The sequence below is a fragment of the Chanodichthys erythropterus genome, chromosome 16, assembly GCF_024489055.1.
Source record: "Chanodichthys erythropterus isolate Z2021 chromosome 16, ASM2448905v1, whole genome shotgun sequence".
NCBI lineage: Eukaryota > Metazoa > Chordata > Actinopteri > Cypriniformes > Xenocyprididae > Chanodichthys > Chanodichthys erythropterus.
The window spans coordinates 13,514,443-13,525,774 of NC_090236.1; the positions used below are offsets into that span (position 1 = coordinate 13,514,443).

General features: G+C 35.8%; 1 protein-coding gene across 2 annotated transcripts in view; it reads right to left on the reverse strand.

Annotated features, from left to right (window-relative positions):
* Nucleotides 1-358, reverse strand: part of tcf3a (transcription factor 3a) — a 40,211-nt gene extending 39,853 nt beyond the window's left edge. For both annotated transcript variants that reach the window (XM_067363690.1, XM_067363688.1), the window contains exon 1: nt 66-358. The gene's annotated coding sequence lies outside the window, so the exon portion shown is untranslated. The remainder of the gene's footprint in view (nt 1-65) is intronic.
* Nucleotides 359-11,332: the final 10,974 nt, after the last annotated feature.

The following is an 11,332-nucleotide window of genomic DNA, read 5'->3' on the forward strand; positions in this document are numbered from 1 at the left end:
CGCGTTAAAGTCAGAACGGTGCACGTTTACACGTGTAAAATATGATAAACGTGATAAATATTTACCGTTTCTCCCGTCACGCGCGCGGCATCCAGCGGGAGAGAAACGCGCTTCAGCCTGAGAGGAAAAACAGAAAAGTTGGGGGACAAAATTTCCCCCCTCCGTGTCTCAGGTCCCGCAAAAACACGGTGCAAAACGGGTCGTATTTCCCGGGAAACGCGAACAGTCCGTGTCAAGAGTTGTTACAATGTAACTGTGCTCAAATACAACTCTGCGTAAAGTTCTATTCTAATTCTTTTGAGCGCTACAAATGTAACATCTCATCTTCCGAGGAGACATTTTAGCACCGTCCACATTGTCAGCCCCAACAGTGTATCCCTCCGCGCTGAGGGGAGACGTTATAGCGGTGTCCGATTTCAAACGCCCAGAAAACTAGCACTGCGTTGATTACGCGATTACTTTGATATTTACTATAAACGCAGCGCAATTAAAATGCTAAATACAACTGACAACAGTATATCTAACTTTAGCGCAATATGAGCAGGATTTTGCGGTAAACTGTGCAGCTCTAGATTAACGCGCGGAATGAGACGACGCACAGTTGAAGACAGATGGACTGAGAAACAGTGCGAGATGGAACGATAGACCCACCGAACTAACCAATAGGGAGCCAGGAAAGCTTGATTGACACATTCAATGGCCAATGAAGGCACTTTTTGATACTAAAGCCAAACCTCTCTTCCCTGCACACCCTACTCAGGTTTTAAAAGAACGGCAACAGGAAGCCATGGAATACCGTGTTTTTATTTTTTTGTTTAACACAAAACGTATGCTGCTCGAAGCGAGATCGCAGAGGCTTATATAGTTTAAAAACAAGAATCAAAGATAAATATTATAGATTGATTACAGTTAGGCACGTTTAAAATGCAATAGGTTATAGTACCATGGTGTTACTAAGGTGTTTAGATATTACAATATCATGATATAATGTAAATACCATTCAAAACCATGTTATGATATGTGAAAATATTATCATCTGTTACCATCTCTGGTCCCACCACATAGTATATTGTGAGACAGTAAACTTAATGTGACCCTGAACCACAAAACCAGTCATAAGGGTCAATTTTATTAAATTAAGATTTATATATCATATGAAAGCTGAATAAATAAGATGTATGGTTTGTTAGGATAGGACAATATGCGGTCAAGATGTAAATTTTGAATCTGAGGGTGCAAAAAAATCTAAATATTGAGAAAATCACCTTCAAAGTTGATCAAATTAAGTCCTTAGCAATGCATATAACTTACAAAAATACATTTTTGATATATTTATGATTGGAAATTTACAAAATATCTTCATGGAACATGAGCTTTACTTAATATCCTATTGTTTTTGGCATAAAAGAAAAATGGATCATTTTGACCCATACAATGTATTGTTGGCTATTGCTACAAATATACGATATGACATGTGAAAATATAATCATCTGACAACATCTGTGGTCCCGCCACATAGTATATTGTGAAACAGTAAACTTAATGTGACCCTGGACCAAAAAAACAGTCATAAGGGTCAATTCTATTAAATTAAGATTTATAAATCAGCTGAAAGCTGAATAAATAAGATGTATGGTTTGTTAGGATAGAGCAATATTTGGTAGAGATACAACTTTGAAAATCTGGAATCTGAGGGTGCAAAAAAATCTAAATATTGAGAAAATCACCTTTAAAGTTGTTCAAATGAAGTCCTTAGCAATGCATATTACTTACAAAAATAAAATTTTGATATATTTACTATAGGAAATTTACAAAATATCTTCATGGAACATGATCTTTACTTAATATCCTACTGATGTTTGGCATAAAAGAAAAATTGTTAATTTTGACCCACACAATGTATTTTTGGCTATTGCTACAAATATACAATATGACATGTGAAAATATAATCATCTGACAACATTTCTGGTCCCGCCACATAGTATATTGTGAGACAGTAAACTTAATGTGACCCTGGACCACAAAACCAGTCATAAGGGTCAATTTTATTAAATATATTTTTATTAAATACATTTTATATAAATCATCTGAAAGCTGAATAAATAAGATGTATGGTTTGTTAGGATAGAGCAATATTTGATCGAGATACGACTATTTGAAAATCTTGAATCTGAGGGTGCAAAAAAATCAAAATATTGAGAAAATCACCTTTAAAGTTGTTCAAATGAAGTCCTTAGCAATGCATATTGCACAACTTTATTATTCAAAGTCTGTTATCTTCTGTTGTTGTTGTTGTTGTTTTTTGCCATGATTTGCATTTAAAAGCTACAGAATGTTCCCATCATTGTTATTTTTTTTAAAGGAAATTTACAAAATATCTTCATGGAACATGATCTTTACTTAATATCCTATTGATTTTTGGCATAAGAGAAAAATCAATCATTTTGACCCATACAATGCATTGTTGGCTATTGCTACAAATACACCCGTGTGACTTATGACTGGTTTTGTGGTCCAGGGTCACAAATATATTTCTAATTAGATTGACAAAAAGTAGGCCTATCATGTTTTGGTGCCCTTTTTTACCATTGTAGTTCTTTGGGGCTCTTATTTGTGATATAACATATGACATATTGATATGCAAAAGCAATAAACTTGTTTCTTTTTTCACCTTGAGTTTGTAAAAACAGCACGCTGGTGTGAAGGCAGTGTTAGAACTTCCTAAATCCATCTTAGATTTGGAGAGCCGACACCTCGGATAATCTAAAACTGAATGAGCTATAATCAGAATTGGAGCGAAGCAAATGGCTTCTGGCTGGAGGTGTGAAAAGGACTTTCAGGGGCCACTAAAACGGAGGAAGCGGCAACATTTGGTGTTGTGGTGGGAAAACAGAAGCTGGGTGCCCCCGTGTGCATGTCGGCCCTTTAACTGGTGTTTTTTTTGAGGTCACTGCGGTACAGAACCCACACCATGGGGGAGATTAATATGAGCAAACAAACATCCTGATGATTCATATGTGTAATATGTCTGTCCTCATGTGTTGACATTGAAACTATGGCATTTTCTGAGGAGAATCAGTCCAGGTAAACACTGACATTAAAGTCAAAAACATGAAATCCAAATTGACCCCATTTGCTTTCTTGATTCATGTTCCTGTTGTTATTATGAACGATTCAGCAGTGCACGTCAATCTGAAGAAAAATGTTTCATCAAAATGTAATATCATTTTGCTTACTTGTATTTTATAGTTTTTAGGAAATAGCAATAATAGAAATAAGCTATTAAAGGTACAGTAAGCAATTTCTGAGAAAAGCTGTTGAAAAAGTGGATCCGACCCCAGCTTCAAAACACACGTGTAGCCAATCAGCAGTAAGGGGCGTATACACTCATTGGGGGAGGTGCCTGTGTTGCATAGAGTGTTTGTGGATTTGGGGGCGGAGCTATAAAGATAGGGGTGTGATCGTTTTGGGTAGGGGCGTGTCTGTTTTGGTGATTTCAAATATCAGCAGCATTTCTCAGAAATCACTTAATGCAAGTTAATCCTTTTAAACAAACCAAATTAAAATAAAGTAAAAGTGAAATAGATTTGTACAATAGACACATTTATCAATTAAGAAATACTCATATATAACATTTTTAATTCGTCATATCATATATTGCGACTAAGTATCATACTGTATATGTATGAAGACAAAAACTATGCAATATATGTACAGATAGATATCTGACATGAATCCCAGCCAAAACCTACAGCCAAATAGCTATTTATAGACATTTTACAATTCAACCAAATGGATCAAATCAAGTTTCTCCCGACATTTTTTTTCTCATTGAATGTCCTTATTCACTCAGAAATGCGTCATATTACGGAAGCAAAATGCTTCACATGGCCAGCTAAATGCCAGATAATGTTACAGTGAATCGGTGAATATTACATTATGGTTTAAAATGACCTCCTTCACCAACATCAAGCCTAGTTTTAAACATTCAGGTCATAAATATCTCTCTCCCCCTTGTTAAACTTTAGTACATAAACAGTAAATGAAGCATGTCCGGTCTGATTATGGAGGTTTAGGGCTGTATTTATGGAAGGACCAGACGAGACCAGCAGCATCATGTCAGTGAAACACTAATCCACTGGAAACACAAACACAGACGGGTAAAGGGAGCATGTCAATCAGTTTAACCCCACAATGAATAGAGCCGTGTGTGAGAATTTAACCCCTGTGTGGGGGTGCACTAACTTTTTCATCATGTTGTCTTCACCAGTGACCAGACAATCCACAATGCTTTGTTTCAGAGATTCGGTAGCTAAAATAAATAAAATAAAATTATTCAGAATAAAATTACAAAATGAGGACAATTATTTAAATTTATTTAATTATTTTGAATTTATTTTATTTATATTTATAGAATTATACCATGCTAAAAATATAAACAATGTATTATTTTAAATACATTTCTTATATGTTCTGAAGAAAATGTGAATGCTTTTTCCCATGCAAAAGTCGCTATATTGCTATTTTGGATACTATTATGGTTTTAATTATATGTTAATAATTTTTCCACTTTCATTTTAATTTTAGTTAAAGTTTTAGAAATTTTGTTGTGTTTTTGTCATTTTTATTATTTTTTAATGTCTATATTAATGCTGTCAAATTGATTAATTGCGATTAATCACATCTACTAAAAGTTAGTTCTGTCAAATCGATTAATTGTGATTAATCACATCTACTAAAAGTTGGTGCTGTCAAATTGATTAATCACAATTAATCACATCTACCAAAAGTAAAAGCTGGAAAAATCAATTAATTGTGATTCTGTCGAATCGATTAATTGCGATTAATCACATCTACCAAGAGTAAGAGCTGTCAAATCAATTAATCACGATTAATTGCATCTACCCAAAGTTAGTGCTGTCAAATCAATTAATCACAATTAATCACATCTGCCAAAAGTTGGTGCTATCAAATCGATTAATTGCGATTAATCGCATCTACTAAAAGTTGGTGCTGTGAAATTGATTAATCACAATTAATCACATCTACCAAAAGTAAGAGCTGGAAAATCGATTAATTGCGATTAATCACATCTACCAAACGTTAGATCTGTCAAATCAATTAATTGTGATTAATCACATCTACCAAAAGTTAGTTCTGTCAAATCGATTAATTGTGATTAATCACATCTACTAAAAGTTGGTGCTGTCAAATTGATTAATCACAATTAATCACATCTACCAAAAGTAAGAGCTGGAAAATCGATTAATTGTGATTCTGTCAAATTGATTAAGTGCGATTAATCACATCTACCAAAAGTAAGAGCTGTCAAATAAATGAATCACGATTAATTGCATCTACCAAAAGTTAGTGCTGTCAAATCAATTAATCACAACTAATCACATCTGCCAAAAGCTAGTGCTATCAAATCGATTAATTGCGATTAGTCACATCTGCCAAAAGTTAGTGCTATCAAATCGATTAACTGTGATTAATCACATCTACTAAAAGTTAGTGCTGTAAAATCGATTAATTGCAATTAATCGCATCTACTAAAAGTTAGTGCTGTCAAATTGATAATTCACGATAAATCACATCTACCAAAAGTAAGAGCTGTCAAATTGATTAATCACAATTAATCACATCTACCAAAAGTAAGAGCTGGAAAATCGATTAATTGTGATTCTGTCAAATCGATTAATTTCGATTAATCACATCTACCAAAAGTTAGTGCTATCAAATCGATTAATTGCGGTTAATCACATCTACTAAAAGTTAGTGCTATCAAATCGATTAATTGCGGTTAATCACATCTACTAAAAGTTAGTGCTATCAAATCGATTAATTGCGGTTAATCACATCTACTAAAAGTTAGTGCTATCAAATCGATTAATTGCGATTAATCACATCTACTAAAAGTTAGTGCTGTAAAATCGATTAACTGTGATTAATCACATCTACTAAAAGTTAGTGCTGTCAAATCGATTAATTGCAATTAATCGCATCTACTAAAAGTTAGTGCTGTCAAATTGATAATTCACGATAAATCACATCTACCAAAAGTAAGAGCTGGAAAATCGATTAATTGTGATTCTGTCAAATCGATTAATTTCGATTAATCACATCTACCAAAAGTTAGTGCTATCAAATCGATTAATTGCGGTTAATCACATCTACTAAAAGTTAGTGCTATCAAATCGATTAATTGCGGTTAATCACATCTACTAAAAGTTAGTGCTGTCAAATCGATTAATTGCGGTTAATCACATCTACTAAAAGTTAGTGCTGTCAAATTGATAATTCACGATAAATCATATCTACCAAAAGTAAGAGCTGTCAAATTGATTAATCACGATTAATTGCATCTAGCAAAAGTTAGTGCTGTCAAACGATTAATAATTTCGATTAATCACATTCAAAATAAAAGTTTGTTGTTTACATAATATATGTGTGTACTGTGTATATTTATTATACACACAAGCATCTATATATTTAACAAAAAATATATTATATTTTGTTATAGTTATTTTAGAACATCAAGTTAAACTAAAAGACAATGAGAAATAATGTAGCGTCAGCTATAGCTGAAAAAATAAGTTTAAGTTTTTAAATTTTCTGTTTGATTAACATTTAACTATAGTTAATAACCCTGGTTGCTCCTTTTAGTTGTTTTTTTTGTAATATATATTTCACATTTCATAGCAAAGCCAAATGATGTGCTGCAGGCCAAAGCAAACACTCTCCACAAATAACATCCTCGCTTTTGCACGGCCTGTTCGTACAACTTCATCTTCAGCTCTGTGATGAGTGTTGATGTTTATAGTCACAGCAGCGCTTCACTTTACTTACCTGAGCTCAGCAGGCGGCGCGGCTATAAGACCCCGGTCCGCGCGTGACTAGCTGCTCTATTGAGTCGATGGGCCCGTGAATGTGCTGGACTGAATGCAGGGCCAGCTGCGTCTGGCATCAAGTGCATTCATCTCAGGGTTTGGAGAGCATCGAGCAGGATTAGCTAACTGAAAGCATCCGCCAATACCAACGAAACCATGGCAACCGGCACCTCGCACAACCGACACATTCGAGACAGGAGATACGCTGAACGTTTGAACAGATAAGGGTCGAAACACACATGATGATGAGACAGTAGTGTGATATCTAGAGACGGACCATGGCAGCTGTGCAGGACATGAATGGACTGATGATTGCAAAAATATGCCAATTAAAGGGGCTATATGTAGGAATTATTATTGATATCGGTGTTTTATTTCTAATATTTCAACAGCTTGTAACGAGACTGTATGAAAACATGTAGAGTTATTTTTATGCGAAGAACTCGGGACGGTTTTGCCGGGAAAATCAAAAGGGCGGTTACGCGCGCTTCTGAGAACCTCTCTTCCGTTCTATGACATAATGGCGGGAATCGCAGAGCTGCTGGAAACATATCAAAGTCCCTTTCAGGAAAGTCATTTAACTCGGCGGCCATCTTTGAAACGCTTCTCGTGCAGCTCCTATCTCCTTGAAAGGGGAAACATCAAGATGTTCACTGAGTTTTTGATTAAATTTCATATTTGAAATCACCAATGACATCTGGCAACAACTGTCTCAAAAATGTTGTTTCTAAACGCTCAAATAATGACAACAAGACTGCATCCGAAATCGCGTACTATCTGAGTAGGTACTACATTTGAATTTAAATGTACTTGTTGGGGTTGTTTTATTAAAAAATAATAAATAGAGTTGTTTGTGTTAGTGTAAATTAAAGGGTTAGTTCACCCAAAAATGAAAATTCTGTCATTAATTACTCACCCTCATGCCGTTCCACACCCGTAAGACCTTCATTAATCTTCAGAACATAAATTAAGATATTTTTGATGAAATCCGATGTCTCAGTGAGGCCTGCATAGCCAGCAATGACATTTCCTCTCTCAAGATCCATTAATGTACTAAAAACATATTTAAATCAGTTCATGTGAGTACAGTGGTTCAATATTAATATTATAAAGCCACGAGAATATTTTGGTGCGCCAAAAAAAACAAAATATCGACTTATATAGTGATGGCTGATTTCAAAACAGTGCTTCAGGAAGCTTCGGAGCGTTATGAATCAGCGTATCGAATCAGCTGTTCGGAGCACCAAAGTCACGTGATTTCAGCAGTTTGGTGGTTTGTCAATAGGTTGTTTTCAGTCACGTGGTTCTCGAGACGCGCAAAATTCCGGTGGAGGGCAAGCAGTGAAAATTACAATGGAAGAGATGGGAAAAAGTCCGTTCTGTGCTGATTTAGACAGAAAATCACAACATATGTTGGACATGATACTTATGTTATGAAGAGGAGCGACATTTCCACTGAATTGAAAGACTTGACTGCCATCGAGGAGGAAGATATAGAGGATGTTAAGCTGCCGTAACGCCGTGTTCAGTTCTAGTCTGAGTTTGTTTATATCGCGCTGCCTTTCTGCAAGTGATGTTAAGGGCAGTATTTTAATTTTCTGTCATGATTGTGAAAAATGTCGCCATTGTTGGTCATTTATGCTGAATCGAGAACTGTAATAGGAACTCACGATATCGTTCGGGGGAAAAAAAACTGCTAATACAATTTTTTGCCTTGGTTGAGAAGGTGAGACGACTAGCAAATGTAATAATGTCACTAAATAAACCCACTATCTTTCACTCAAAATAAACAAATACTGTACTTAGCTGAGTTTTGTATTTGGTTTTTGTGTAATATTTAATTAACATTGTTTGTGAGTATGACTCACTCGCTTTATAACTTGCACACAGCCACTTCAAAACTGTTGATGAGCTTCTATAGGTTTGATTTCGGTTGTCATTTGTTGAAATAAATACAAAAATACAGCGTGTCGGTGTCTGTCCCTGAATGTGACCCTCCGATTCTCCTTCGTGGTCATATGGGAAAGTGAATATTTACAAAAACAACATTAAAACTAGTTACATTTACACGCTTCCAACAAAGAAATGCATCGACTTCTGTCAGCTTGTTAAACATTTATTTTATTTGGACATTTTCTACAACATGACGGCTGAAGCAGCAGCGCGTGACTGTTTTCATGGTAACCAGATCAACATGAACGGAATTCTACAAAAATGAAGTTAAAACACCAAATTATCATTCAATAGGATAAAATATCTTCTCCTCCCTGCAAACGATAGCATGAAGAATGTGAATATTTAACCAATTCAAAAACAAAAGGTAAGGTATCCATATTCATTTCAGTATCAGCAGACGCAAAACGCTATAAAAGGCGACAACTTTTAAAGTTAATAAAACTAAATAAGTTATAAAAAACGGTATAAGATATGTAAACGATAAAAACACCTTCTGGGTTCTCGATTTTAACGATTTGAGCAACCATAAACAACGCAAAACATACAAATATTGAGTTTTTGATAGGATTCCTATATAGAAACATCACTCCCTGCCCTCCGGACACATTCACGCTGCTGCTGTGACGTCACGACCTATTGGGAGCAAATGTCATTGCTGGCTATGCAAGCCTCACTGAGCCATCGGATTTCAACAAAAATATCTTAATTTGTGTTCCGAAGATTAATGAAGGTCTTACGGGTGTGGAACGACATGAGGGTGAGGAATTTTCATTTTTGGGTGAACTAACCCTTTAAAAAAGCGATATGTGGTGACGTCACAATCGTGTTGCATTGTAGTATATGAAGTGTACATATGAAGTAGACTCACTCCCTCGGTCAAAATCAAGGAAGCGAGGGTCTGTCCATATAAACTTCCCTCATCCACTTCACGAAGTGGAACGCAACTCAAAATGGCGGCAGGGATTCCAAGGGGAAGTGCTTAGGGAAGTTTGCGAGTTGCATGTCTAAAAGTGGAGTGTGACGCAGCCCAGAGCTTCTAAAGGCAGCTGTAGTGACGTGATGACTTTACCAATTGGCGATTGGCTCTTTTACTTAGAAGGCGGGACTTATTTCACCATATTGCGCATTGAACTTTCTCCCATTCATAATATGAGAGTGCACCATCTTTCTATATCTAAAGTCTTTGAAACGTATCTACATCACTATGATCAGATCATTTTTGTTGTGTGTTTATTTTTTTATTAAGAGGAAAAAGCGCGCTGCACATATACAAATACGTCAACTTACTAACCCTAACCATCTACTAATACTCTAATGAAAGTTAGTTGACATGTAGGTGCAAAGTTACTTATAGTTAGAATGTCTAAAGTGGGCTATTGAATTAAATGCATTTTCACAAGAAAACATAAGAAAAAAAGTTAATGTTGTTTTAATGGTCTTATAAAATTCAGTTCAAGTTTTGTTCTCATTCAAATTCAAATATTGTCTTTTAAGCCCAAATGTAATTCTTAACTTCAAGACATCATATTGCAAAAAGGTTGACTGACAGGTACATGCACCTGAGAGTGCAAAGTCATATCACAGTATGGGATTTCCACCCTGAAACCCTCAACCAGACTTACTGCGAACAGGAAAACAGTGTTCATGTGACCCAGATCAAACCAGTCACTGCTGGCAGCTTTACTCTCTGTAGCAATGTGTGTGCAGTGCAGTGAAGTCAACATGAAATAATGTTCAGAGCGATGTTCATATAGTGAAAATATGGAGTGGATTATGATTTGATGTTGGCTTCACTTGTAGTGAGATTCGTCAGGTGTGGCGAGGTGTCCTCGGTGTTTGTCATCAGGGCCGACAGTGTTAATGTTGTGGGACGATTCTGCACCTGTTTCTAGCGAATCTCGTCTTTGATGATACGCTGGCAGTCGCGTCTCTGGGCTCGTGGTTTATATTTCTCAAGAAAAACCAACCAGCATCGAGAGGGGACAGCAGTGTCTACACACACATACATAACACACACATGCACAGAGACCACCGCGCAAACAACTTCAAAGGGGCTTTTTCTTGCTCTAGTTCACACACTTGTAGTACATCCTTTGAAACTTGCAGATATTTCTCAAGACATCTCATGCATCCTCGTCCTGCAGAGCTCTGAGGGATTTTTAAGGTACAAATGAAAGAGCAAATTGGTTTTTGCATTTCCTGAAGAAGTTGAGTGAGTGGTGCTTGTCTGTGCATGTCCCAGCTAACAAAAATACGTTCTAAGAACGTTCCCATTATGTTTTAAAAACGTTTTTCTTGATTACATGATCTTTAAGAGAACATTCCATTTTATCATTCTGCAAACATTAATGGGAATTTTACTTTTGAATGTTCTCTGAACTAGTAACATTTAAAAAACGTTGCATGAACAATGATGTTTTTGCAACATTTTGGGAACATAAGAATGAACATTCTATTAACATTACTGGAAATTCAGTGGAATGTAT